General features: G+C 42.1%; 1 protein-coding gene across 4 annotated transcripts in view; it reads right to left on the reverse strand.

Moving 5' to 3' along the window:
* The window catches only part of ACVR1 (activin A receptor type 1), a 144,564-nt gene that overhangs the window by 95,134 nt on the left and 23,174 nt on the right, over positions 1–26,256 (reverse strand). The gene's annotated exons all lie outside the window — the stretch shown is intronic.

A 26,256-nucleotide genomic window follows, 5' to 3' on the forward strand; every position in this document is an offset into this window, starting at 1 on the left:
CCAGGCTGGAGTGCAATGGCGCAATCTCGGCTCACCGCAACCTCCGCCTCCTGGGTTCAGGCAATTCTCCTGCCTCAGCCTCCTGAGTAGCTGGGATTACAGGCACGCGCCACCATGCCCAGCTAATTTTTTGTACTTTTAGTAGAGACGGGGTTTCACCGTGTTGACCAGGATGGTCTCGATCTCTTGACCTCGTGATCCACCTGCCTCGGCCTCCCAAAGTACTGGGATTACAGGCGTGAGCCACCGCGCCCGGCCCCCCTGGATAATTTTTAATTGTTTTATGTTTAGTAGAGATGGGATTTCACCATGTTGCCAGGCTGGTCTCGAACTCCTGACTTCAAGTTGATCCACTTGCCTCAGCCCCCCCAAAGTGCTGGGATTACAGGCGTGAGCCACTGTTCCTGACTGATGTTTGCTTTTAATTTAATTTGCTCACCAATCATTTGCTCACCAATTGAGGGATAACTAAGTAAGAAAATGCACAAACAGAAGTACAGTAACAGCGGGAGTCTATCAAGAACAATCTCTCAAGGGGGCAAAAGAATACATCCAGGTTCCCAAGACTATAAGGCATCATGTCCATCTTACTCACCATCCCAAATCTACTAATCTTTCTTTAATGTTCTATCTTCTGCAATGGAACCACTGATGAATCTTGTAGACAAAGCCAGAAACCAAGCTGGCCTTAGAAACCCCACCACTGCCTTCACCCCAATCCAGGACATCTCTTACCAGCAGTGCTCCAACTGGCTCCTTCATGGTCTCTTCTACGTCCCTGCCATCAGTGTAGTAAATCGTTCACTGAGTAAGGCTCACTAGTGCCTCTCTCTGCTTAAAGCCATCAATGGTTCTCCTAGCATGTGTAGATTTCCTGATTTTCATGATCTGGCCCCAGACATCTCCGACATCATCAAGTTATCAATTCATAGGTACCCTCACCCTAACTGTACCTTACAGCTCCCTGGGGACACCATGATATTGTTCACCTTCTGCCTTTGCACTTGTCAGCCTAAAATGTCTTCTTCCATCTGGCAAACTCCTATGCTTCAGGATCAACCCCAGCACCACCTCCCAAAGCCCCCATGTCTACATCCTGTCTGAAATATTAATACATGCCCCCTAGGGCCGGGCTCGGTGGCTCAAGCCTGTAATCCCAGCACTTTGGGAGGCCAAGGCGGGTGGATCACGAGGTCAAGAGATCGAGACCATCCTGGTCAACATGGTGAAACCCCGTCTCTACTACGAAAAATTAGCTGGGCATGGTGGCACGTGCCTGTAATCCCAGCTACTCAGGAGGCTGAGGCAGGAGAATTGTCTGAACCCAGGAGGCGGAGGTTGCGGTGAGCCAAGATTGCACCATTGCACTCCAGCCTGGGTAACAAGAGCGAAACTCCGTATCAAAAAAAAAAAAAAAAAAATACATGCCCCCTCATCTGTTGTTCCCAAACTATTGTGGCCCTTAAAAGTGCATTTCAGCCAGGCATGGTGGCTCACACCTGTAATCCCAGCATTTGGGGAGTCCAAAGTGGGCAGATCACCTGAGGTGAGGAGTTCGACACCAGCCTGGCCAACACAGTGAAACCCCCATCTCTACTAAAACTACAAAAATTAGCTGGGTGTGGTGGCGGGCTCCCATAATCTCAGCTACTCAGGGGGCTGAGACAGGAGAACTGCTGGCACCCAGGAGACAGAGGTTGCAGTGAGCCAAGATCACACCATTATACTCCAGCCTGGGTGACACGAACAAAACTCCGTCTCAAAAATAAAATAAAATAAATAGGCCTTTAATAAATGTTGATAATAAATGGTGTACCCTGATAACGGATTCAAAGCTTAAGAGGGACCATCCAGGAGAAATATGAACAATTTAAAAAATGAAGAGAATTATGCTAATGGCAAAAAAAGGAGGTAGACTTACTGGAACATTTTTAGTGTTGTCATGGCTTTTAACTCAAAGCAAAAAACAAAATAAACTTCCCCAAGCCCTAAGTAATAGACACTGAGAGAACTACAAAGTGTTTCTGATTTCATACAAAAAGTCAATGTGTAAACTAAATGTATATACTCAACCACAGCTTCCTACTGACTTACATTTGAAAACAAAGTATTCCCTACTGTAACATTTTAGAACATAATCCTGTTTCTAAATTTTATACACACAGGGAAAGAAAAAAACTTGAGAACAATACTTAAATACCATGCAAACAATGTAATATTACCGGAAACTAAATTGTTATCTGTAAAATGTAAGGAAGGAGATGCTTTGTTTCATAAAAAAAAAAAAAAAAAAGTAATTTTTTCCCAGAGAATTATTCCCAAGATGGTCACTTGGACTCACGCCCCCATACAATTCCCTTGCTAAGCTCTCACTGGCTGGCCTCCTTCCAGATGTTGTCAGTCAAGGTGACTGAGGGAGCTGAAGCAGGAAAAAGAAAGGTTCTTCCTCACACCATGACAATACTACATTTGCTACATTTTTTGTCTTAGACACAGGGTCTCACTCTGTTGCTCAAGTTGTAGTACAGTGAGAGAATCATAACTCACTGTAGCCTTGAATTCCTGATCTCAAACAATCCTCTCACCTTGGCCTCCCAAAGCGCTAGGATTACAGGAATGAGATGCTACACTTGGCCTTTATCCTTTTTTTTTTTTTTGAGATGGAGTCTTGCTCTGTCACCGAGGCGGGAGTGCAATGGCATGATCTGAGCTCACTGCAACCTCCACCTCCTGGCTTCAAGTGATTCTTCTGCCTCGGCCTCCCGAGTAGCTGGGACTACGGGCGCACGCCACCATGGCCAGATAATTTTTGTATTTTTAGTAGAGACGGGGTTTCACCATAGTGGCCAGGCTGGTCTCGAACTCCTGATGTTGTGATCCATGCGCCTCGGCCCCCCAAAGTGCTGGGATTACATGCGTGAGTTATGGCGCCTGGCCCGGGCTTTACCTTCTTAAAGGTTTATTTCCCACCTCTACCCATTTTCTCAGCCCCCAACCTGTTTATATCACACTGGGAAGAAAAGACAAATAGCACACATTACTGTATAATGTTATTCAACTTACTTTAATATGCATGAAACAGGTAACAGAAAGGAGGCAATGGCCAAAGGCAAATGTTAAAAGTAGGAAGATCCAAGGACTAATAAATGCCTGTTATGAGGATTTGCTGGCTGGGATCACTTTTACACATGAAATCACTTAATGCGTGAGTCATTTGAACTCATGACTGCACTGAATCGTTTCATGTGTTCAGGCAAACCTGCAATGAAAATAACCCAGAAGTCCTGAGATGCCAATGACTCTCCAATCAAAATAATAAGGGTGGCAGATCTACCCCAGAAAAAGCAAAAAACACAAATGCGTGCTTAGAAAAAAGTGTTTAATCCTGTTGTTTTTATAAAACAAGTGGGCAGAGTAATGTGAGATTTTTTTAGTTTACCAAAATTCAGACTGGGTTAAAATTTCAAAAGTTGAGAATTCACTGTTCTGGAGGATTCTATGAGAGTCAACACTGGTGTCGACTCTGTGCCCACTGTGGGGTTGGACCAGGAACTGGGTTTCTACCCTCACTCAATTCACAGGATGATCAGGAGAGCCCAATCCTTGGCTTCTACTCCAACAATGTTAGCTTTAAAATCAGTCTTGCCAGGTACAGTGGCTCACGCCTGTAATGCCAACACTTTGGGAGGCAGGCGGATCACCTGAGGTCAGAAGTTCAAGACCAGCCTTACCAACATGGAGAAACCCCATCTCTACTAAAAATACAAAACATTAGCCAGGCATGGTGGTGCATACCTGTAATCCCAGCTACTCGGAAGGTTGAGGCAAAAGAATCGCTTGAACCTGGGAGGCAGAGGTTGTGGTGAGCCAAGATCATACCATTACACTCCAGCCTGGGCAACAAGAACAAAACTCCATCTCACAAAAAAAAAAAAAAAAAAAAAAAATCAGCCTTACAGGCTAATAGTTTCTCTGTCAGGATGGTGGAAATGTTCTAACATTAGATAGTGGTGTCAGTTCAATAGTTCTGTGGCTACACTAAAAACCACTGAATCGTACATTATAAAAGGGTGAATGTTTTTGGTATATGAACAACTCAACAAAACTGTTATTTTAAAAATCAGTTCGAAAGGTCTTACAGTCTTTTCTATACAACTTAGACCTTGAGTACATGCTGGGCTATGCCTCTTCACCACCTGAACAAAGCTTATCTCCCAGTTAATTTTTGTGAAATGAGCAAGAACTATGGAATCACACAGCTTGAGGAATGAACCCAGGTGTGTTACCTCCCAGGCACTGGTATCTGAAGCACATTACTCTCTGCCTGTGTCCCATCTGTAAAACAGGCAGACACCACCCCCCAATCAGATGACAACTACTGAGAATCTCCAAATCACCACCAATCTCAGGCTAACACTCAGGAAATGGCAGATAATTAAAATGAAACGGCCTCTAACAAAGGACACATGAGGTATCAGAAGAAAATAACAGGAAAGACAAAAATGAGGAAGGATGATGACAAGTCAAGAGTCAGGACTGAAACCAGCCAACCTGGAATCCTCTTTGGGATTCCAGTGACACTGTGGGAAGGTGGGGATGGGCCTGCCCCCAGAATTATATGCTATTATCCAGACTACCTTGTCTGTGACACATAAATCTCTGGACTCTTTAACTCAAGACATTTTATATGAGTAACCACGCAATAGAGATATTTTCTATACTTTACTCTTCTCAAGTATCCCTTAACGTTTGGTCCACTAATGGAATTGTAGCCTCTTGATTTGGGTTACTATTAATTAGAACACATAGTTTTGCATCAGGATTCATTCTTTTATAGATCAATTCTATAACATAAAACATGCCTGAAGTTGAATATGTTAGGAGCCTTTTCATCACAAGCCTCAAGATTCCACACCTGTGATTAATTTACATAAGCACAAGTTGAAACATCAGCTTTTTGATCATTTGTGATATTGCAACTCTTAAGAAGCAACTTACCCGACAATTAATACGAACGATCTATATTTATCATCAATAACCCAAATTCCCAGAATTTGGGCCAGAATTTCTAACGTGAAATTAATTCTTCATAGCCATTTTAACACCATTCTCATTTAAAATGTGCTCTATTTATCTGCACAACAATGAAAGGAGGGAAAAACTTTAAAACATCTATTTTATATGTGTGTATGTGTTTATACATGTGTGATAGACACACACATATATAAGCCTTATGCCACACGTTTCTACCCTTCAAAAGCAATTCAAGAGCTAGAGACTTGTAAATTGTCAGCCCTATCCTCCCTCAGGTAGAGGCGATACTACAATCAGCTGAATTCTCTCAGTCACTGAGTTCCTCCAGAGACCAATAAGTTAACAAACTAGTCTCCTTACTGCACAGGGTGGCTTCTTGAATCTTTGCATCCCTGATATCCAGCATATACTTGAGTTCGGTGGACCGAAGAAGAAGGGCAGACAAGCATTACCCAAAATCCCAGGGTTAAGGACTAAATAAGCCCAGTTGTTCTCACCACTGGCTGTACATTCAAAGTGCCTGAAGAGTGCTCTCTGGTAGCAATGGAGGATGGCCACTGTCCCAACTCTCCAAGTGACTCAAATGAGTAACTAGGAGTTGAGTATCACTGAGAGACATGGTAATAAACAGTTAGTACTTTCCAGATTGCTTTGCTACGACAGGACATGAAAGTACAACACGCATATGAAAACGAAATAAAAGTTAGCAATTGTCTATGTTTACCATTCACACTGTCAACAATTATGAGAAAGATTCCACTGAGTTTTGGGTCACTAAACCCTAGTCCATTTCATAAACATTTGACTCCCTGATGTTGCTTTTTCACTTTTTAAATCCAAGAAGGAAATGATCATCTTTTATAAGTTTTAGAATGGCTTATTTTCTAAAACTGTCAGGAAGGAAAAAGCGAGCTCTTGATAGTTTTCATTTTGAATGCATTAAGTATTGGTGGAGGTAACTCAGATAACTGCTTTATTAAAAATCCATTTTACTTGTTTCATGTGCAGCATTTTTGCTGGTTCTGCCAGCACTGCTGTGCACTCAGGCTTAAGACAACACATACTAGCATGAATTCAACTGAGTCTCTTAGAACTTCTAACCGAATTTAGACTGGTTTAACACAACCATGAGGTGTTCTTCCACTGTTTTTTATTAATACTTCAGACATATGAAAGACAGGTCACATACACGTCTAGAAGTTATTTACTTTTAAATATAATTTTGGATGAATTTTCCTAGCACATACACACACCAAAAAAAAAAAAAAAAATGTTTTCACTGCTAATTTTGAGTTGCAGTAAACTCCTAATACCTTTGGCGAAGACAAGATTCAAAATGTAAGGTCATTTTTTTTTTTTTTTATGTGGAGTCCTGCTCTGTCACCCAGGCTGGAGTGCAGTGATGCAATCTCGGCTCACTGCAACCTCCGCCTCCCGGGTTCAAGCAATTCTCCTGCCTCAGCCTCCCAAGTAGCTAGGACTACAGGCCCGCGCCACCATGCCCCGCTAATTTTTTTTTTTTTTTTTGAGACGGAGTTTCGCTCTTGTTACCCAGGCTGGAGTGCAATGGCGTGATCTCGGCTCACCACAACCTCCACCTCCAGGGTTCAGGCAATTCTCCTGCCTCAGCCTCCCGAGTAGCTGGGACTACAGGCACGCGCCACCACGCCCAGCTAATTTTTGTATTTTTAGTAGAGAGGGGGTTTCACTGTGTTAGCCAGGATAGTCTCCATCTCCTGACCTTGTGATCCAACCACCTCAGCCTCCCAAACGGCTGGGATTACAGGCATGAGCCACCGTGCTCAGCCTGGTAATTTTTGAGGCAAATAAATGTGAAGGTTCCACAGAAGTAGGGGCATTCCAGGGTTAAAAAAAAAAAAGCTTCCACATGTGAATATGCTCTCTTTTCAGAGGTAGATGGGTGGGTCCCAACTGTGGGGTTTGTTGTATTAACACATCAGACAGCAAGAACAGGGAGCTGTATCCCTCACAGATACATGTGCCATTCATACTGCCCTTTCATGCAGACATATATCAAATAAACATATTCACACATAAATATATATGAACATATAGTACATGACATTTATTCAATCCATGCTATAGTCTAAATGTTTGTATCCTCTCCAATTCATATGTTGCAACCTAATTAACCAATAGGATGACATTAGGAAGTGTGGCTTTGGGGTCATTATATCATAACAGCAGGGTCTCATGGGACGAGTGCCTCTGTGGATTTAGTGCCCTTATAAGAGACACCCGAGGGAGCTACCTTATCCCTTCCACCATGTGAAGACAGAGCAGGAAGATGCCAGCTGTGAACTAAGAAGCCCTCACCAGACACTGAACCCACCAGTGCCTTGATCCTGGGCTTCCCAGCCTCCAGAACCGTGTAAAATAAACATTGGGTCTTTATAAGCTACACAGCCTCTGGAATTTCGTTAGAGCAGCCCTGATGGACTAAAACAATCCATCTATACTAAAAACGCAACTAAAACCTTTAGTGAGGGCCTTGATGTTTCCTTTTTAGGAAATTGTCAGCACTCTACACCCCAACACACCCCACGTCCTCAACCACTATGCCCCCTTCCTCCCCTACGTTGGTTGAAACCCAGAACTGAGCCAGTTAGAACTGTGGTTCTGCCATGTGCTACCTTAAGTCCTCAGGAGCTAATTTAATGTGCCTCATTTCTGTCATCTGAAAAATTTGGATTAAAAATTATACCTGCCTCACAGAATTACCATAAGAATTAAATTAGTTAATATAAGTAAAGCACTCAGAACAGAACATGATATAAGCACCATTAAAAGGTAAGTTATTACTATTATTGATGCTTTTATAACCATAATGTTGACTTTTTTTGCTACTCATTTCTTTTCTTTTCTTAATAGTACCTTTTACTAACTAAAACATACAGTTCTTTGACTTGCCTTTGAGTTCCATTTCTTTCTCGCTCTCAAAGACACAATGGAACACACGGGAGAGTATTGTGCTGAATCAGCTCCAACGTATGTCAAAATTTCTTTACCTCAATAATAAATAATAAATTACTCAGCAATACTCACAATGGACTGCAACATAGCTCTGCCCCACAGCAGGGCTGAAAACCAGTGGTTAAAAACAAGGATCTCTTAACCAGTAGGGTTTACTGACAGAATAAAGGGAAACCTTCACATTGATAACCAGTCTGCAGATTATATCCGCCACGCATCATCCAGTGAACAGAAAACGGAATGCAAGCCACCGCCAATGAACCAGCCAACAACCTTTTAATTTAATATACTCTACTCTTCTTCATCAATATAGACGCAGACAAGCATCTATCAAGAACACTATGGAGCTTTTCTACTACTATGAAATGTAAAAATGAAAACCAAAGTGTTACACCTGGAATTCACCCAAATCTTTTAAACATATAAAATTAACAGTGATGACCTGACATTTAGAAAAAGACAAGCTGGCACAGTAATGCATGCATGACATGGTAAAGGCCATTCAGTATCTAATATTCATCATGAGGAGTCGTATTTCCTCAGAGCAGGCTCCCTACTTTGCCGTGTAAATAAAAACTGTGTCAGAAGAGGTAAATACGTTTTTGGAAATGCCTAATGTAAAGGCTTTATCTATAAGAGCACGGTTTGCCCATGGCCTTACTCTGCCATCTTTAGTGATGACAGAAGAAACCAGGTTTCAGACACCGTGGCCACTGGCCACTTGGTGTGGCCTGACAGTGAGAGTTCTGCAGCCTGGAACCTTGAGAGAACTCACAATTCACATGGGGATTTCCAATAACAAAACAAACATTGTACCTAAAAGCACTCCTTACTGTTACTCCCTACACATTTGATCCACCACCTTACATCTACGTACAAAGTCCTCTAGTTCAGGAAGAAAAACCTGGCCAAGCATCACTCCCAGCTGAGCTCTTTGCCAGGTACTTTTCTCAAGATTCATGTCCTCGAGGGTGCTTGGATACCCACCCTGTTCTCCCCTCCCGTGGCTTTGCCCATCAGGAAATCATCACCACCTTCTGACAACAAAAGGACTTTGTCCTCTTTAGCACTATCCCTGCCGGAGTGCCTAACAGAGTGGGCACACTCAAGGGAGTGTGCTACAAGATAAGTCAATGTCTCTCCTCCTCTATGAAGCCTTCCAGGATTTAAGGCTTCCAGAATTTAAAAGCAGTGTGCACCCTTACTCCATGATATCAGCATTCTAAAGGGCCTAGATAAAGAACACGCCATCTCCTCTTCTGGATGTCCACTGTAATTCGGTGCAATAAATACCAGATGAATTGGTTCATATCATCTGCTTCATTACATCTGCACCCATGAACAGGAAGGACACACTTTGCAGCCTTGAGTAAATGAGCTTCTTAACATTTATGTCTTTCACCTGTAAAATGAGGCTATGGACACCAGCTTCCTAATATAAAGTTTGTAGCACAGGATGTGGCACAAAACACTCGAATATCTTTTCCCTTTTCCATGTATACTATGAATAAAAGTCAAAAGTCATTTAAATTTTACACTCACATTTAACAGAGGCAGAGCTAGGTAATCAGTTCATCCCTCTTTTGAATTTATAGGGATGCTTTTTCAAACCAAACAGCATGTCTTTCTTTCCCTTGGGAGACCAATGGATTTACCTGATCATGAGACAGTAAGTTCCCAAAGCCCCGTCTCTTCTGCACACAGCCTTGCCAGGCCCAGATCACAGAAGAGGGCTTTACTCAGAGAACCGGTTCAGGAGGTACACATAGAATGAAAGCTGACTGAAGCGAGCCTTTGCCACTTTACATTATCTTCTAAAATGAGACGCTTTTTTTAAAAAAAAATTTGTTTTAAAGGTATTAATTTAATTTTGAACATGGAAATTCAAAGATATTTGAGGGAAAAATAGAGCAGTGCATCTGTGATAAGTGACTGTTCCGTCAAACTTTAAGGACTGGAACCCTTAGATACATTTTATACAAAATAACAATTTCTACTGTCACAAACTCAAAGGAACCCAGACAAACAGGCTTAGAAACTACCAGCCAACTTCATTCTGTGAGTAACCATTAAGTTTTAATCAGATGTGGTTCAATTTCTGGAACAGTGAGCATTAAGAGGGGCTCAGTCAAAGAAAATGGGCAAAAGTAGGAGGAGAAGGAGGAGGAGGAAGAGAACAAAAGAACTGCTCCCCCAGCCAGTCACTGAACGTGGACTCTTGACTCGAATTCTCTGCCCCTCTTTGCAGCTGTTGTCTCCTGCAGTTGGCACAAAGCGTTGCCAGTGTGGGACCGGCTTCCAGTGAGGACAGCATTGTTTTATTGGCTACTTAGGCAATGCACACACCATTAATGGAGTTTTTATCTCTCCATTTTCCTGTCAGTACAGAACCAGCCAGTCTGACTCTGTTATTATCATCAAGAAAGCTTTTTTTTTCCCCTCCCCACACACACTCTTTAATCCAAACAACATCTGGGAACTTCAGCCCCTATCATGTAAAAGCAAAACAGATTCAGAGGGAGAGTAGGAGAAAGTACAGTTCCAGCCACACTGAACAACAACCGAATTCCAATAGGTGAACTAACCTTGAGCCACCCAATAGCTCTGAAATGCTATCCCCTTCAAAAAGGCAAGGTACCTCCCGCTGCACTGCCTTAAACTTCCGATAGACCCTTGCTATCAAGAGGAGGGAAAAAACAAAACATAGTGACGCGTTGCTTCTTTTACAAAAAGAAAAACAAAATGTTGGTACTGTTTGCCTAGATGGGAAGTCCTATTGTGAAATAAAAGTCAAGAATAATATTTAGAAGGTGATTTTTTAAAAGAATGTCTTTTTTTTTCCAACAAGGAAAAAATAATAAAGACACTTTAGCAGACATTACTAGTAAGTACATCTCTAGTGTTCAAACTATTAGGAAAAATGTGGCGCCATTCAACCCAGAAAATATGTCCTCCTGTAACAGACAGCTGTCTCCTCTGTAGTTTAAGTGTGCTTTCTGCTTAGCTCATGCTCCGTGAGTCATGGAATCAATACAGGAAACACACACAGCCAGCCACACTGCAGATTCCGAGGAGGGTCAAGCCACACAGCTCCTCTGTTCCTCTCATCCGTTTGCTGCATGGCTCTTCCAAGTATTTACATCTGGGGAGAATACACAACCCCATTTCTGCTTCATGTTTAAACCTGCCTCGTAAGGTCTCCAATGCTGGTCCTTCCAGCATTGTTTCTAGGTAAGTAGAACCTAAAAATTACAGCCCTCCAACACACAGGTGTCAGGCAATCTATCCTGCCCCTCACCCCATCACCACTCCTTTCTGAGTTTTCTGCAATGCACCAATAACTATACTTAGGTTAGAAGGGATTTACTTCCCCAGAAATGCTCATCACCCAGGAAAAGACACAATCAGAACTGAACATCTGAGTGTCAGCAAAGGTTAATGGTTTATTTTTAATTTATTTATTTTTGTTGCATTCAGCAAAACAAGGGAAAATCACTAACTGTCTGAGCCACAGGCTCCTGCTCACTGAAAGCTGTGCCCAGAGCCCCTTGCAGTCAGTTGTTAATGACAGTCTCAGTAACCTGATCCTCTCACAGTGGGAGACTTGAGTAAGCACTGGCCTCTCTGGGGTCTCGCCTTTCTATTGTCCCACCCTACAGGGCCAGCTGTTTCTGACAGCCAAATTGCTGCATGCTAAGCGATGAATGCTGTCAGAGAAGGAATTTTCATTTCTATAATGCATAGGCCTCCATGGACAAATTATAGAGCTTACGGTGCTGGCTGCAGGATGCTACTCCAGGCTTGACGTACTGCCAAAATGAAGTCTGTCCTCCCCTCTCCCCAGCCCCAGGCTGACAAGACAGTCACCCAAAATGAATCTGAATGGCCACAGAGAAATGGAACACGTGTTTTCAGAGACAAACAAAACATATGTGGAGAATAGCTGTCCAGCTACACTCTTCGATGTAACGGCATACAGGGAAAGCTAATTGATCTAATGTCACACCACACAACTACCTAGCATGACATCCATCATGACCTACTGTAATTTGATACCCTGCAGTGAACATCCCAAGGGCATCAGCAAAAGCACTGGGCTCCCTGCTTCTGGGGGACACCAGAGTTACCCAGAAACCACACAAGAACATAGTACTTTTTGAGAACCGAGGAACACTGTATAAGGTCCCAAAAACAGTGCTCTTTTATGAAATGAAAGTCCCCAATATGTGCTTCATGTAATCATTCTGTTGAAACTCTACGCTTCCTCAGTTCCTCCGCTCTCCTTTCCAGCAACAACCCCTGAACTAGGTCTGGGATATGCCCTCTCCTATTCTTCGGCCATGCTAAGGTGTGGGTGGAAACCAATCACCACACTGCACTGGATTCCAGGGTGTGACGTGACCTGAGCCAGCCCAATCAGAGGGACTCTGGGAAGTTTACAGGAACTACTAGAAAAGAAAGTGTGATTTTCTCATTATACTTAAATGTGGGATATGCCATAGCCATTTTGATACCATGAAAGGAAAACCTGCTGAGAATGGAACCAATGAAGGAAAAACTGGAGGGGAAATAAGAGGGTTCCAGGGACACTGCTTGGGCCCTGAGTCAACCCAGATCTGAAACCTGTTTTACCCTGGACTTCACAGAATGGCAGCCATTCCATGTTCATCTTACTAAGGCTCATCTAGGCTGGAGTTTTCCATCACCTGCAAATGCAAATGAACGCATAAACCATCATTCCACCACTAGAGCATCCAAGAATCAACATAAATACATATATCATACATTGCTATGAAAGCAAGAAAAAAGTTTTCCATTCTTGGTTGTTTCTTGTAAGAACTTACTTTTTCACCTTTTCCTTCCAGTCCGTGTACCTTAATGTGAGCTAAAAAGGTGCCAAGTGTCACCTGGTCTTGACCATTTTTGCAAGGCAAATCTAGCTATTCAGCCTGAACTCAGAGGGATGATGAAGCTAAAGTCATGATCTGTTATAAATCTTAACCTGACATGGCACATGTGGAATTAAGAAAGTGGACTCTGGTTGGCGAGTGGTCTATCAGCTCCATGTCAGTGAAGCCAGCTCAGAGAAAGGCCAGGAAGCCAGCATGGGGGCAGGGAGCACCTGCTCTCCTGCTGGGTTCAGGTCAGCCAAAGCACAAGCACCTGCAGGCTGTGAGCCGCCAAGGCCATCACGCGCCACATCCTGCAGCCATCCACTTTATCATTAACTACTGTCTGGCCAGCAAGGGCAGGGTCCGCTTCAAGAACACGGGGAAATTTAAGGCAGGAGGCATATTCAGAACCATGGTGGGCTCACAGCCACTCACTACAGACTATAAATAGCCTCCTGGCTGTGGTCCCAACAGCAACCACAGTTCCTGTTTCCCTGGTGGTAACAGAACTTCAGGCCTTTTCCCCAAGAAATTCAGCACAACCTGCTAGGTATGGCAACAATTATGAAATGTACATACATGCTTACTCAATGCCCTGGCAAGGTTTGTGTTCCACTCTCCTCTTGTCCATACTTGGCTTCTAATCCCCAAAGATCAAAAAGAGGGATGTTAAAGTTGAAAAAAATATAAATAAGATTTCAGTTTGATGCTGAGAAACAAATAAACTATAGAATACACAGGCTCAAAATTGACATGGTAAAGTAGGGAGGAAAATAAGACCCACTCCTCTCAACCCTTCTCCTTAAAGACAATTGCAGGGATTTCAAATCCTTAGAGTCATTATTTTGTCTGAAGTTATAAGGGGATTAGATGGAGCAGAGGGGAAGACCTGCCCTGACTTCTAACTTGGAAGGAGCAAAAGGAAGCCCAAGAAAGCCACTAAGACTGCTTAGACTGGGAAATCATGTACTTAAATGACCACATTTTCCTAGCTGCTTCTCAGGGAAAATAAAATGAACCAAAATTGTCAGGACTGACTTAAACTTCCGGTTAAAGATCCACCTAGAGCTGGGCTCGGCGGCACACATTTGAAGAGCCAGCTATTAGGAAGACTAAGGCAAGAAGATCGCTTGAACCCAGGAGTTCAAGGTACCATGACCTTGCCAGTGAATAGCCACAGCATTCCAACCTGGACAACATGGCAAGACCCCATTACTTTATAAAGAAAGAAAATTCATCCAATCCCCTGAACCCACTCTGCTACTTTAGGGGGAGTCATTCTAGGGAAACATCCCTTGTTACAACCATTGTCAAAAGAAAAAGCAGAACCCCCAACAGTCCGATACTGAAGACCTTGGAGAAGGTCTTTATACCATCTCATCTCCTGGACCTGGCACAGTGCTGGCACACAGCTGATGTTCCAGCATGTGGATGGATCTCTCTTCCAAACAACTTCCTGACCCTTAACAAAGGCCAAGCCAGAAATAAACTACATAAAGTACAGAGTACAGAAAGTGTTCTAAACCACAGCAAGTTCACTGCCTTTCCTTCCCATATTCATTCATGCCCTCAGCCAGGAGGTACTGAGCACCAGGAGGTAACGAGCCAGGCCCTGATTTAGGCACTGGAGGTATGACAGTAAATGCAATCAAGTTCCTGCCCTCACAGTTACATTCAGGTAGAAGCCTCCATATAGAAGTTTTTTCATGCATCTAACCCTGTTGTCTCCCGCTGTCAGCCTCCAAATCTTAGAAGATTTCCTCCATGTATGAACACACGACCCTACATAAGGAATTCGTCAACTCATGAATCAACGAACTCTGGCAAAGTCTTCAACATTCAGTCACAACATCAATATTTAAGGTTCAAAGATGATGAAATTTACTCAAGTTCTAGCATTTTATTCCTGCTTCCCCTACCCCCTGAAAAATTCAGAAATAATCTGATACATAGAGGAATTTAAGGAATGTAATTTTAATCTAAAATATTAACTCTGGGTTCTAAGGTTCATCTACTATGATTTTTTTCTTTGATCTGAACATTAGTGAGGCAGTGTACAGATTCCAGGTTTCCTAGCACAAAGAACAATGTATTTAATCACATCTCTATTATAAAAGCCAGAGATACAGAATAAACCTCTCAGACTTTAACAGTCACAAAATTATTCTTAAAAATACAAATTTAACACTAATAATTAAACCATACTCTAAATTCTATCTTCCCATTGAGTTTGGAGGTAGAGGCCTTGAACTAGAGGAAGTACAGCTTTACACAGCTAGCATGATAAACGCTTCAGATCAGTAAGAAAGTCAACAAGTGTGCTTTTATTCATGTCATTTGTCTATCTTTCTGCAAACTAACCAAATAAATACCATAGAGCCAGATTGTAATAACTGACATATTCAATATTGCATTACTCAACACACTAATGGTCTGTTTTCTAAATCCCACAAGTTAGACTTTTACTGTGGGTGACTTGGAAACATTCCATAATTATCACTAGTGCCTTGGTTTTCCCTAAAAAATGAGTAATAATAGTAGCCACAGTTTTTTAAACACTTCCAAGTTACCAGGCATTACAGTGACAGAGATTTGCATGCATATTACCACAGTTAATCTTCCCAAGACACAGAATGACATAATAGCAATTATCATCTCCATTTCACAGATGATAAAACTGAAGCTCAGTCGGGCGCGGTGGCTCAAGCCTGTAATCCCAGCACTTTGGGAGGCTGAGGCGGGTGGATCACGAGGTCAAGAGATCAGGACCATCCTGGTCAACATGGTGAAACCCCGTCTCTACTAAAACTACAAAACATTAGCTGGGCACGGTGGTGCGTGCCTGTAATCCCAGCTACTCAGGAGGCTGAGGCAGGAGAATTGCCTGAACTCAGGAGGCGGGGGTTGCGGTGAGCCGAGATCGCGCCATTGCACTCCAGCCTGGGTAACAAGAGTGAAACTCTGTCTCAAAAAAATAAAATAAAATAAAAAAATAAAATAAAAATTAAAAAAAATAAAAAATAAAAAACTGAAGCTCAGAGAGGAAAAGTAACTTCCCTAATGTCACAAAGCTGGGATGTGACAAAATGAGATTCAAACCCACACGTGACTGACACCACACGCCATTCTTACCCATTATGTCATAGTCTCTGCATTCTTTTCCAGCCTTTATTTTCTCCCATGATATCATGGGAAAGGATTAACACATACCTTCTAGGCCAACCTTGCAACAGAATACTGGCACTGTAAGTAATGGTTACGTTGCACAGACCTGGGCAGTTACATTAGGATTCATGGGTACAGTAAAACTCGAAATGAAGATAACCATTGAATATTAGCCTGAACTTACCAAAGGCTGAAAATCAGTCACCTTCAAATGCTTAGTACAAAAAACATGAGAGCACTACTTAAACTTTAATGGGGTTAAGACTGCCAGCATCCATTCAAAGACAAAAAAGAAAAAAGGAACTATTCGCAGATAACCTTGAAATTAAGCCAGATAAAGAAAAGAGAATAACTGGGAAAACAGCCTAAGACCCATGCTTCAAACAGCAGCTGTGCTTACAGGGCAGGCAAAGGAGGCCCTGTCACGCAGAAGACACTGTGAAACCATCATCTCCTTATGGAAAGCAAGGCTGGGGACTGATCTGAGCATGGCCCTCCAATTGTGCTGTGGGAGATCAAGTTTAGGTGCTCACAAGAGTGCCTTCCAGGTTTATAAAACCCAGCGGAAAGGATTCCAGTGAAGATCAAGGCTTCCAAGAGACCAGGTAAGACAAATTCCCAAGTTAACAGTGACAGCTCTGCCCCCAGGCCTTACAACCTATATCTGGCAGATCTCCAAACCCGCACTGTCCTCACTAGGTTTGCCCTTCCCTGCAGAGGCTTTTCTCAGCTTGGCTACTCCACCATGAGCTCTGCTCCCTACTCACTTAAGGTTCCAGAGAAATCAAAAGCAGTAGTTAGTTACTCCACACCAAAAGCAAAGAGTATCAGAAATTAACAAATGCGAAAAACTTGAGACGAGAAAAATCATCTGTCATATTTCAAAATAAAACTCTGGTAATCACACCAGGATTTTGCACACCAGGATTTTTACTTGACACCTATCATTTTATTCAACAACAACAAAAGCTGATCATTGATAGATGTTTTTTCTTAAGTACCACAGAGCTGAGCACCCTGCTAGGAACTGAGGGTTTCAGAATAAAAGAAACTCTTTGACCTGAAGGGCTGCTGTGGTCTGAATGTTGGTGTCCCCCCAAGAATTCATACGTTGGAACCTAATACTCAATGAGGTAGTATTAAGAGAGGGAGCCTTCAGTGGTGATTAAGACATAAGGGAGATTCATGCTCTTATAAAAGAGGAGCTCCCTGGGCCCTCTTCCACCGCGTGAGAACACAGCAAACAAGGTGCCATCTTTGAAACAGAGTGAGTCTTCACCAGACACCAAATCCTGTCTGCACCTTGATCTTACAGCCTCCAGAACTGTAAGCAATAAGTTTCTATTGTTTATAAATTACCCAGACTAAGGGATTTAGTTACAGCAGCACAAATGGACTAAGACAAGGACTTACGGTTTAGTGAAAGAGGCAAGAATTATGCAAAAATAATAAGACAGAGATATGGGGATCCCAATATGTTGTGTAGGCATGACAGTCATGTCAAGAGGTCAAAGCAATACGCCGTGGCTGCTGACTGGGGCAGTGTAGTGGGTTTTTTTCTTTTCTGTCTGAATGGATGCTGGCAGTCTAACCCCATTAAAGTTTAAGGTAGTGTGGTGAGCCTGCCTAACAGTTTGCGTTCTAACCTTGGAACCTGTGAATGTGACCTTATTCGGAAAAAGGGTCTTTGCAAACGTAAATAACTTAAGAATCTTGAGATGAGATCATCCTGGATTCTGTAGGTGGTACTTAAATCCAATGGTAAGCGTCCTTGTGAGACATACATGGAGAGGCACAGAGAGAAGGTCATGTGAAGATGGAGACAGGAACTGGGGTCATGCTGCCACAAACCGGGAAACACCTGGAGACACCAGAAGCTGAAAGGAGCAAGGAAAGAGTCTCCCCTAGAGCCATCAGTTAGAACATGGCCCTACTGGCACCCTGATTTCAGAGCTCAGGCCTCCACAACTTTGGGAGATTCATTGCTGTTGTTTCTGCTGATTTCTTATGGCAGCCCTAGGAAACTAATACAGATGGTGAGGGGAATGCCGCTGGGAAGACCCTGAAGGTAGAGCAAGGGCCCCACAGGCAGGAGAGACAGTCAGAGCAAGGAAAGACAAGCCAGTCATGGAGGCAACAATGCAAAAATGCATGCCGCTGCATCTGTGACAAAAGAGGAGGAGAAACGCTTGAAATGTGACTTGGGGTTAAATAGCCACCTGAATGTCAATCTAAGCCCTATTAATTTTATTAGCCAATGGGGAGTCACCAAAGATGTTTGAGCAAAGAAATAAAATGTACAATGTGCTTTTTAGAAAAATTAATCTAGCATTAAAAAGGAGAATGAACTAGCAGGAAATATATAGCAGACCTTCCCTTTATGAAGAAAGATCCTTGAAAAACAAAACCAAGCATCCATGACCTAATCCACAAAACCTGTGAATGTTACCTTATGCGACAAAGGGACTTTGCAGATGTGATTAAAGTAAGAGTTTTGAGATGAGGCGATTATCCTGGATTATCCGGGTAGGCCCTAAATATAATCACAAGTGTCCTTTTAAGAAAGAGACAAGGAGATTTAACTTCAGAGAGGAGAAGGTGGTGTGACGATGGAAACAGAGATGGAAAGAATGTACTTTGAAGATGGAGGAAGAGCCACAAGCCAAAGGAAGTGGATTCTCCCCTGGGAGCCTCCAAAAGTGGAAGAAAGTAAATTTGTGCTGTTTCAAGATACTAAATTTGTCATGATTTGTCACAGCAGCAATGGCAAACTACATTTTATGTTTTCCCTTCTGAAATTCAAATAAACTTTGCTTTTCCTGAATTCTTCATGAAATGACTCTTCTTTGCTTTTCCCCTTGGCTCACTCAAGCTAGTCCTGTTTAATTCTGCCAAAGCTCACATTCAACATCCCGTCTCCCTGTTTTAACACTTCCTAATTCAGTTGCTTCAGACCTTTGCGACCTTCAAAACTACGTATCATAGCCTACATATGCCATATGAGGGAGTCAGAGAGAATCTACTAATTTACTCACAACACCACCTTGTTCCAGAAATAATGTAAGAATAAACTGACTTCCTCCAGATTGATGAAACTGTTTTTACATCTTCATCTGTAATGCTTCTTACAGGGATAAATACAGATGCAAAAATTCATTGAGTTGTATACTTTAGATTTGTACACTTTACTGTATTAATTGTATACTTCAATAAAAACATAAAAGAAAAAAAAGAATAAGCTGATTCCACCTCCTGGCCTCTTAAGGGCAGCAGAGTGGGTGTATAGTCTCCAAAGGAGAAGAGAAAAAGCAGTATAATGTTACTCTGGGAAACTGAGGTTTATTATAAAAAGAGGCTTGGCAGGTAAAGAAAAGACTAAAGGAACATGTGTGCGTGGTCCCCAGAAGAGAAGCCCTCAGAAAGGACATCCGAAGAAATAAGCTAAAAAAGCAAAAACCAAAGAAATGAACCAGAACATCAACAGTTTAGAACGAGGTTGCATAGGAGAGTAGTTTTCAAAAACGTTTGATCTCTTTTTTACATTTGAACTCATTATACATATGCATATATAAAACTGAAACAAAAATTTCATGAGACAATTCTTAACCTTGCAATTCATGAGCTTTATTCAAAACTTCAATTTCCTTTTATTTCTAATCTTGGGTGTGACTCCCTAAATTGATCCAGTAATGGACTGAGATCTAAAGTTGGCAAAAAAACACTAAGGCATGCCTATCAGGGATTGACATGAGCAGAAAGCTGTTGATAACATCTAAAAAGCTACTCTCTTCTAATTTTATGGCTAAGGAAGAAAAAATTTAGAAGTTTTACTCTACAAAAGAAAGTCCATTTTAAAAGTTTTAAAATACATATCAGAAATGATGTTTTTAAGGAAAGTTTTAAATTTTCTCATTATATTTTCTATTTAACCACTGTTAAGTCCCAACCCATCTGGGTCTCAGATCTTGGACTCAGTTAGATATTGAATGTTCCATGCAAAAAAGCTACCTGCTATGAGATATGCAAAGGTAAACAAGACATGGTTCTTACCTTCCAAGAGTTTATCTACCAAGAAAGAAAAATATTGAAAAATGACTGCAAAAGAATTACAAACAGTAATGTTATGGGAACACAAAAGAGGGATAAACAGATTTTAGCCAGAGGATGAGACAGGACAAAGACTGCATGGAGAAGGAGATGGCATTTGAACTGGGGAGGGGGCGGGGAGTGGAGAGAGAGACTCAGAAAAAAGTCAGAGAAAGTCTGGTGAATAGTAGGATGTGACCATTTAAAAGTATCCCCCCACCAGCCCATTCTGTAAAATACCTGACTAGCATTCTTAAAACTGTCATGTTTTTCAAAAACAAGGAGAGTTCGAGAAACTATTACAGCCAAGAACCCTAGAGGACATAACAACTCAATGTAATGTGGTAACCTGGGTGAAATCCTGGAACTGAAAAAGGACACGGGGGAAAACTAGGGAAATCTGAATAAAGTACAGCTTTGATTTTTTTTTAAATGGCCCCCAAATTAGTCGGCTCTCTTCCCATCAAGAGGTGAGATCCGTATCTCCTCCTCTTTAACGGGGCTCTGTGACAGCTTGACCAACAGAATATGGTGGAAGAGACACTATAACAGCTTCCAGAACCAGATCTTAAGAAACTGGAAGCTTCCACTTCCTGTCTCTTGAGACACTTGCTCTTGGAACCCAGCCGCCATGCTCTGAGGAAGCTCAAAATAGCCCATGCAGAGAGACCACATGTAGGTGTTTCAGCTGACAGCCCCAGCTGAGCTCCCAGCCAACAGCCAGCATCAACCGCCAGACATGCGAATGAATGAGCCTTCAGATGATTCCAGCCCCCATTCTTCAAGAATTCCCAGCTGAGGCCCCAGACATTGTGGAACAGAGACAAGCTGTCCTTGCTGTGCATGTTCCAAATCCCTGACTCACTAAACTGTGAGCACAATAAAATGGCTGTCGTTTTATGCCATCAAGTTTAGAATAGTTTATTATGCGGAAAAAGATGGACTGGACCAGCAGGTTGTCTAGTTGGGCTCTTGACAGGAGCAAAAGAGGACATGGAGAAGAGTTTGAAAGAAGACGCGCCTTGTATCTTAAAAGTCAACCTAAGCAGTTTAAAATTTTTTGTATGTATAATGGTGAGCAGTTGATCGTTGAAAGTCAAGGAATTATATGATTGAACTAGAAAGATGATATTAACAGCAATGTACATAAGGGATTTCCAGCAAGCTCAAAGAAACATCTGACAAAGCTACAATAAAAATGAGTGTCGCTATCACAACTACACCCATTTTACAAATGAAGCAGTTTAGAGGGAAAGATAATCTAGAATGATCTGTCATCTAATCTAGTAGCAAATCCCATTGGCTCTATCTTCAAAGTATATCCTGATTCCAACCAATCTCTTCTCATACTTCCAACTCTGGTCCAAGAAATCACTACCTCTCACCTAGACCAGTACTTATACAACAAATTGCCATCCGTAATTGACCAACACTTTTGTAAAACTCCTTGTCCAATGGGTTGAATCCACTGATCACAGGTTTACTGATAGCAATGTCTGATTACCGTCACAGTCTCTAAACACTATCTCAATTTCTGTACCTATCACATTAAAAACAAGAAAGGAATAGTTCTTTGAACAAGCGCCATGTACTATTGTTTCAAATTCTCTATTGATATCAATCTTCAAAATTTGAAAGGAAAAAATTAGAATTTCTGAAATCATAAATTATTTTTAAATACTTCCAATACTGTTTAGTCACTATTATAAACATATTGTTAAATAGTTTAATACAAAGTATGAAGTATAGTAGTATTTATCAAAATTGCAGCTTACAGAAAATATCCAAACACTAGGAAATACCTACAAACATTATTGTACAGTATTTGAATAACCTAGCAAGTTTAGCAGTACCTTACAAATCACACGTCGAAACTGCCAATTTAAGAACTTATTTTGCTTCCAAAACTCGTTATCTTTTGGCACACTACACATAGGCTTTCATTAAAAATACTCTACACATAGATTTATTAATATTTGCTTTATTTGCAGTAGTGACTCATTGTTAAGCAGAAGACAGGGACCAGGAACATACACGGATAACCTGGCAACAGCCCCCAGGCAAGTGGAAACTAGTTAAATTGTGACCACTTCTCTCTTTCCTGCTCCTCTCTCGATTTCTTGAGTAGTCAATCTTAACCTTCTACCCAGGTGTCAGTGTTTCCTGCTCTAGCTAACACTTCCATGTTGACTGTAGCTAGTAGCTGCCTTACTGGACAATGCAAGCATAGAGAATCTTATAAGATGCAGACTGAAAAAAAAGAGAGGAAGACCAGACACTGGCTCATGCCTATAATCTCAGCACTTTGGGAGGCCGAGGTGGGCAGATCACCTGAGGGTGGGAGTTCGAGACCAGCCTGACCAACATGGAGAAATCCCATCTCTAATGAAATACAAAAATTAGCCAGGCGTGGTGGCACATGCCTGTAATCCCAGCTACTCGGGAGGCTGAGGCAGGAGAATCGCTTGAACCTGGGAGGTGGAGGTTGCGGTGAGCCAAGATCAAGTCACTGGAATAATCCAGCCTGGACAACAAGAGCGAAACTCTGTCTCAAAAAAAAAAAAGAAAGAAAGAAAAAGAGAGGAAAAGCAATCTCAGAAAATTCCAAAACTAAGTAATCACTAGATGCTTCAGAAAAATTAAAATAAGGCCAGGTACAGTGGCTCATGCCTATAATCCCAGCACTTTGTGAGGCCAAGGTGGGTGGATCACTTGAGGTCTGGAGTAGAGATCAGCCTGGCCAACATGGAGAAACCCCATCTCTATTAAAAACACAAAAATTAGCTAGGTGTGGCGGTGCACACCTGTAGTCCCAGCTACTCAGGATGCTGAGGCGGGAGAATCTCTTGAACCAGGGAGGCAGAGGCTGCAGTGAGCTGAGATCATACCACTGTGCTCCAGCCTGGGTGACAGACCAAGACTCAGTATCAAAAAAACAAAAAACAAAAAAAAAAAAGAGAGAGAAAAAAAAAATGCCAACAGACTAGTTAGACACAGACCAAGTCCCAGGCAAGACTTGGGACTAGATTTTAAACACTTAGAAAGTAGTAATCCCTGCAAACCCCAATAATAAGAACAAGTCATATAAGATTAACTCAGTTTCCTTTTCTCATTAAGAGTCCTAAGCTGGCAGTTCAACGGAACACAAACATTCTAGACTGACATCTCTTATGAAATATTTGTGGTCAAGATAAAGAAAAAGTTTACTTGGCTGGGGGCAGTGGCTCACACCTATAATCCCAGCACTTTAGGAGGCCGAGACGGGCGGATCACTTGAAGTCACGGGCTCAAGACCAGCCTGGCCAACGTGGTGAAACCCCGCCTCTACTAAAAATACAAAAATTAGCTGGGTGTGGCAGTGCATGTCTGTAATCCCAGCTATTCAGGAGGCTGAGACATAAGAATTGCTTGAACCTAGGAGGCGGAGGTTGCAGTGAGCCAAGATCACGCCAAGGCACTCCAGCCTGGGCAACAGAGTCAGACTCTGTCTCAAAAAAATGGAAAAGTTAACAAACGTATCTGTTAAGTTACTATATTCAAAGGGTGCTATTTCAGAAAAACAGTATCTTCCCTAAAATGATGGAAATGGAATCCAATGCAAACAGTCTATTGCTACGGGCAGGACCTACCAAACTGAAAGTTAAGGTAAATTTAAGGTCCCATATGCAGTAAAGGGAACAAAAGACAATGGTGTAAGCAGAAAAAGAGAGGTTGAGGAAAACAAGACCTAGCAGTACCATCTACAGAAAAAAACAGATTTCTGTTGGCAAGCAACTCTTCAAGTAGAACCATGTGGACATCTGAAATAAAGCAGTCTGGGCAGCATAACACAAGCATGGAAGTCAAAAAATCAAAGGAGAGAAAACCCAGTCAGGAATATCGCAATCAGCTCTAAATACCAATTTTTAAAGACTCAATCAAACAAAAGTATGAGTGACAAGGCAGGCAGGATGGTGATGACCAGTGGAAGCTCCGGAGACATTCTTAGAAAAAAGATATTAGAGGTGAATATGACAGCTCTAATCACATAAAAATACTATTATACTCTATATTCCATATAGGTAAAAAGAACTGTGATCGAAGAATAAATAGAAGCTGCATTTATTTTAGGCCAAAAAACCCTCTGGCAGTCAGATTAGTCCAAAGGCAGAGTGGGCTTCTAATAATTAGGCGGGCATAGTGGCCCCTACTTGTAATCCCAGCTACTCGGGAGGCTGGGGCAGAAGAATTGCTTAAACCTGGGAGTCAGATGTTGCAGTGAACCGAAATTGTGCCACTGCACTCCAGCCTGGGCAGCAGAGTGAGACTCTCCCTCAAAAAAAAAAAAACAAAAAAAAGGCAAATTAGAGGAAATTAGGGAGAAAGGGCAGGTTAAAGAATAGGCTAGGTACAGTGGCTCATACCTATAATCCCAGCACTTTGGGAGGCCAAGGTAGGTGGATCACTTGAGCTCAGGAATTCAAGACCAGCCTGGGCAACATGGTAAAACTCCATCTCTATAAAAAATACAAAAATTAGCTGGGCCTGGTGGTACACGGCTGTGGTCCCAGCTACTGGGGAGGCTGAGGTGGGAGAATCGCTTGAACTTGGGAGGTGGAGACTACAGCGAACAGAGGTCATGCCACTGTACTGCAGCCTGGATGACAGAGCGAGAGCCTGCCTCAAAAAAAAAAAAAGAACAAGACCTTGGAAACAGAAAGGGAAACTAGACTCAAATATCAGGCACAAGTCAAGTGCTGGACAAAATGTTTAAGACCTATCTTTAGACATAAAAACAAAACTATGAAAAATATTCTCTTTTGAATAGTTATTCAAACATACACAAGATAGGTATCAATTTTATCACAAACATCATCTGCCATAGTTACATGATTCTCTAAATGGTATTAATTCCCATGGAACTCCTAAAACCATACACAGAAGATTCCTTTAAAACAGTATAAATGTCATAGTATCAAAATTAGATAAAGCAGAGAGCTGTCTAACGGATTTAACTCGCAGGCACCAAGTACTGAGAGTTAAGCTGTACCAACCTGCTGACTCGAAGACAACGAAAAGACCCAGGGCTCTACAGTTAAGGGCATCGGTGGATTACCTTAATAAAAGGTAGGATGTAGAGATGTTCAAGGGAGAAAGTTCTCTCATAAAATGTAATGCAGCTACTGATATCCTAATAATAAGATCTAGAAACTAGATGTTCAGTTATAATGATTTGTTCCATGCCCAAACATTTTTAAAACAGAGTAGCCAAATGATTGCTACTTACTTGAATTACTATAATATCCTTCCTGTTCCCAGTTTCACAATTACCCAAATAACAAATAGATTGTATTGGTCTACTCGAGCTGCCGTAACAAAACATCATAGATTGGGTGGCTCAAACAGAAATTTAATTTCCCACAGTTCTAGAGGCTAGAAGTCCAAGATCAGGATGCCATGGTCAGGGTCTTGTGAGGGCACTCTTCCTGGCTAACAGAGGGGCAGCCTTCTTGCTGTGTCCTCATGTGGGAAGAGACTGCAAGTTCTCTGGTATCTCTTCTTACAAGCTCACTAATCCCATTAAGAAAGTCCTGCCTTCATGACCTCACCTAAACCTAAATACCTCGCAAAGACCTCATCTCCAAATACCATCACGCAAGGGTCAGGGCTTCAGCACATGAATTGGGAAGGACACAATTCAGTCTAAGGCATAGATGAACAGATACCACTGAAATAGAACATTCTTGGCCAGGCACGGTGGCTTACACCTGTAATCCCAGCACTTTGAAAGACCAAGGTGGACGGAGCACAAGGTCAGGAGTTCGAGACCAGCCTGACCAACATGGTGAAACCCCATCTCTAATAAAAATATAAAAATTAGCTGGGAGTGGCGGCGGGCACCTGTAATCCTAGCTACTCAAGAGGCCAAGGCAGGAGAATCACTTGAACCCAGGAGGTGGAGGTTGCAGTGAGCCGAGATCATGCCACTGCATTCCAGCCTAGGCAACAGAGCAAGACTCTGTCTCAAAGAAAAAAAAAGAAGAAAAGAAAAGAAAGAGAAGAGAGGGAAGGGAAAGGGAAAGGGGAAGGGAAGGGGGAAGGGGGA

The sequence above is a fragment of the Sapajus apella genome, unplaced genomic scaffold, assembly GCF_009761245.1.
Source record: "Sapajus apella isolate SASKATOON/1434 unplaced genomic scaffold, GSC_monkey_1.0 scaffold18, whole genome shotgun sequence".
NCBI lineage: Eukaryota > Metazoa > Chordata > Mammalia > Primates > Cebidae > Sapajus > Sapajus apella.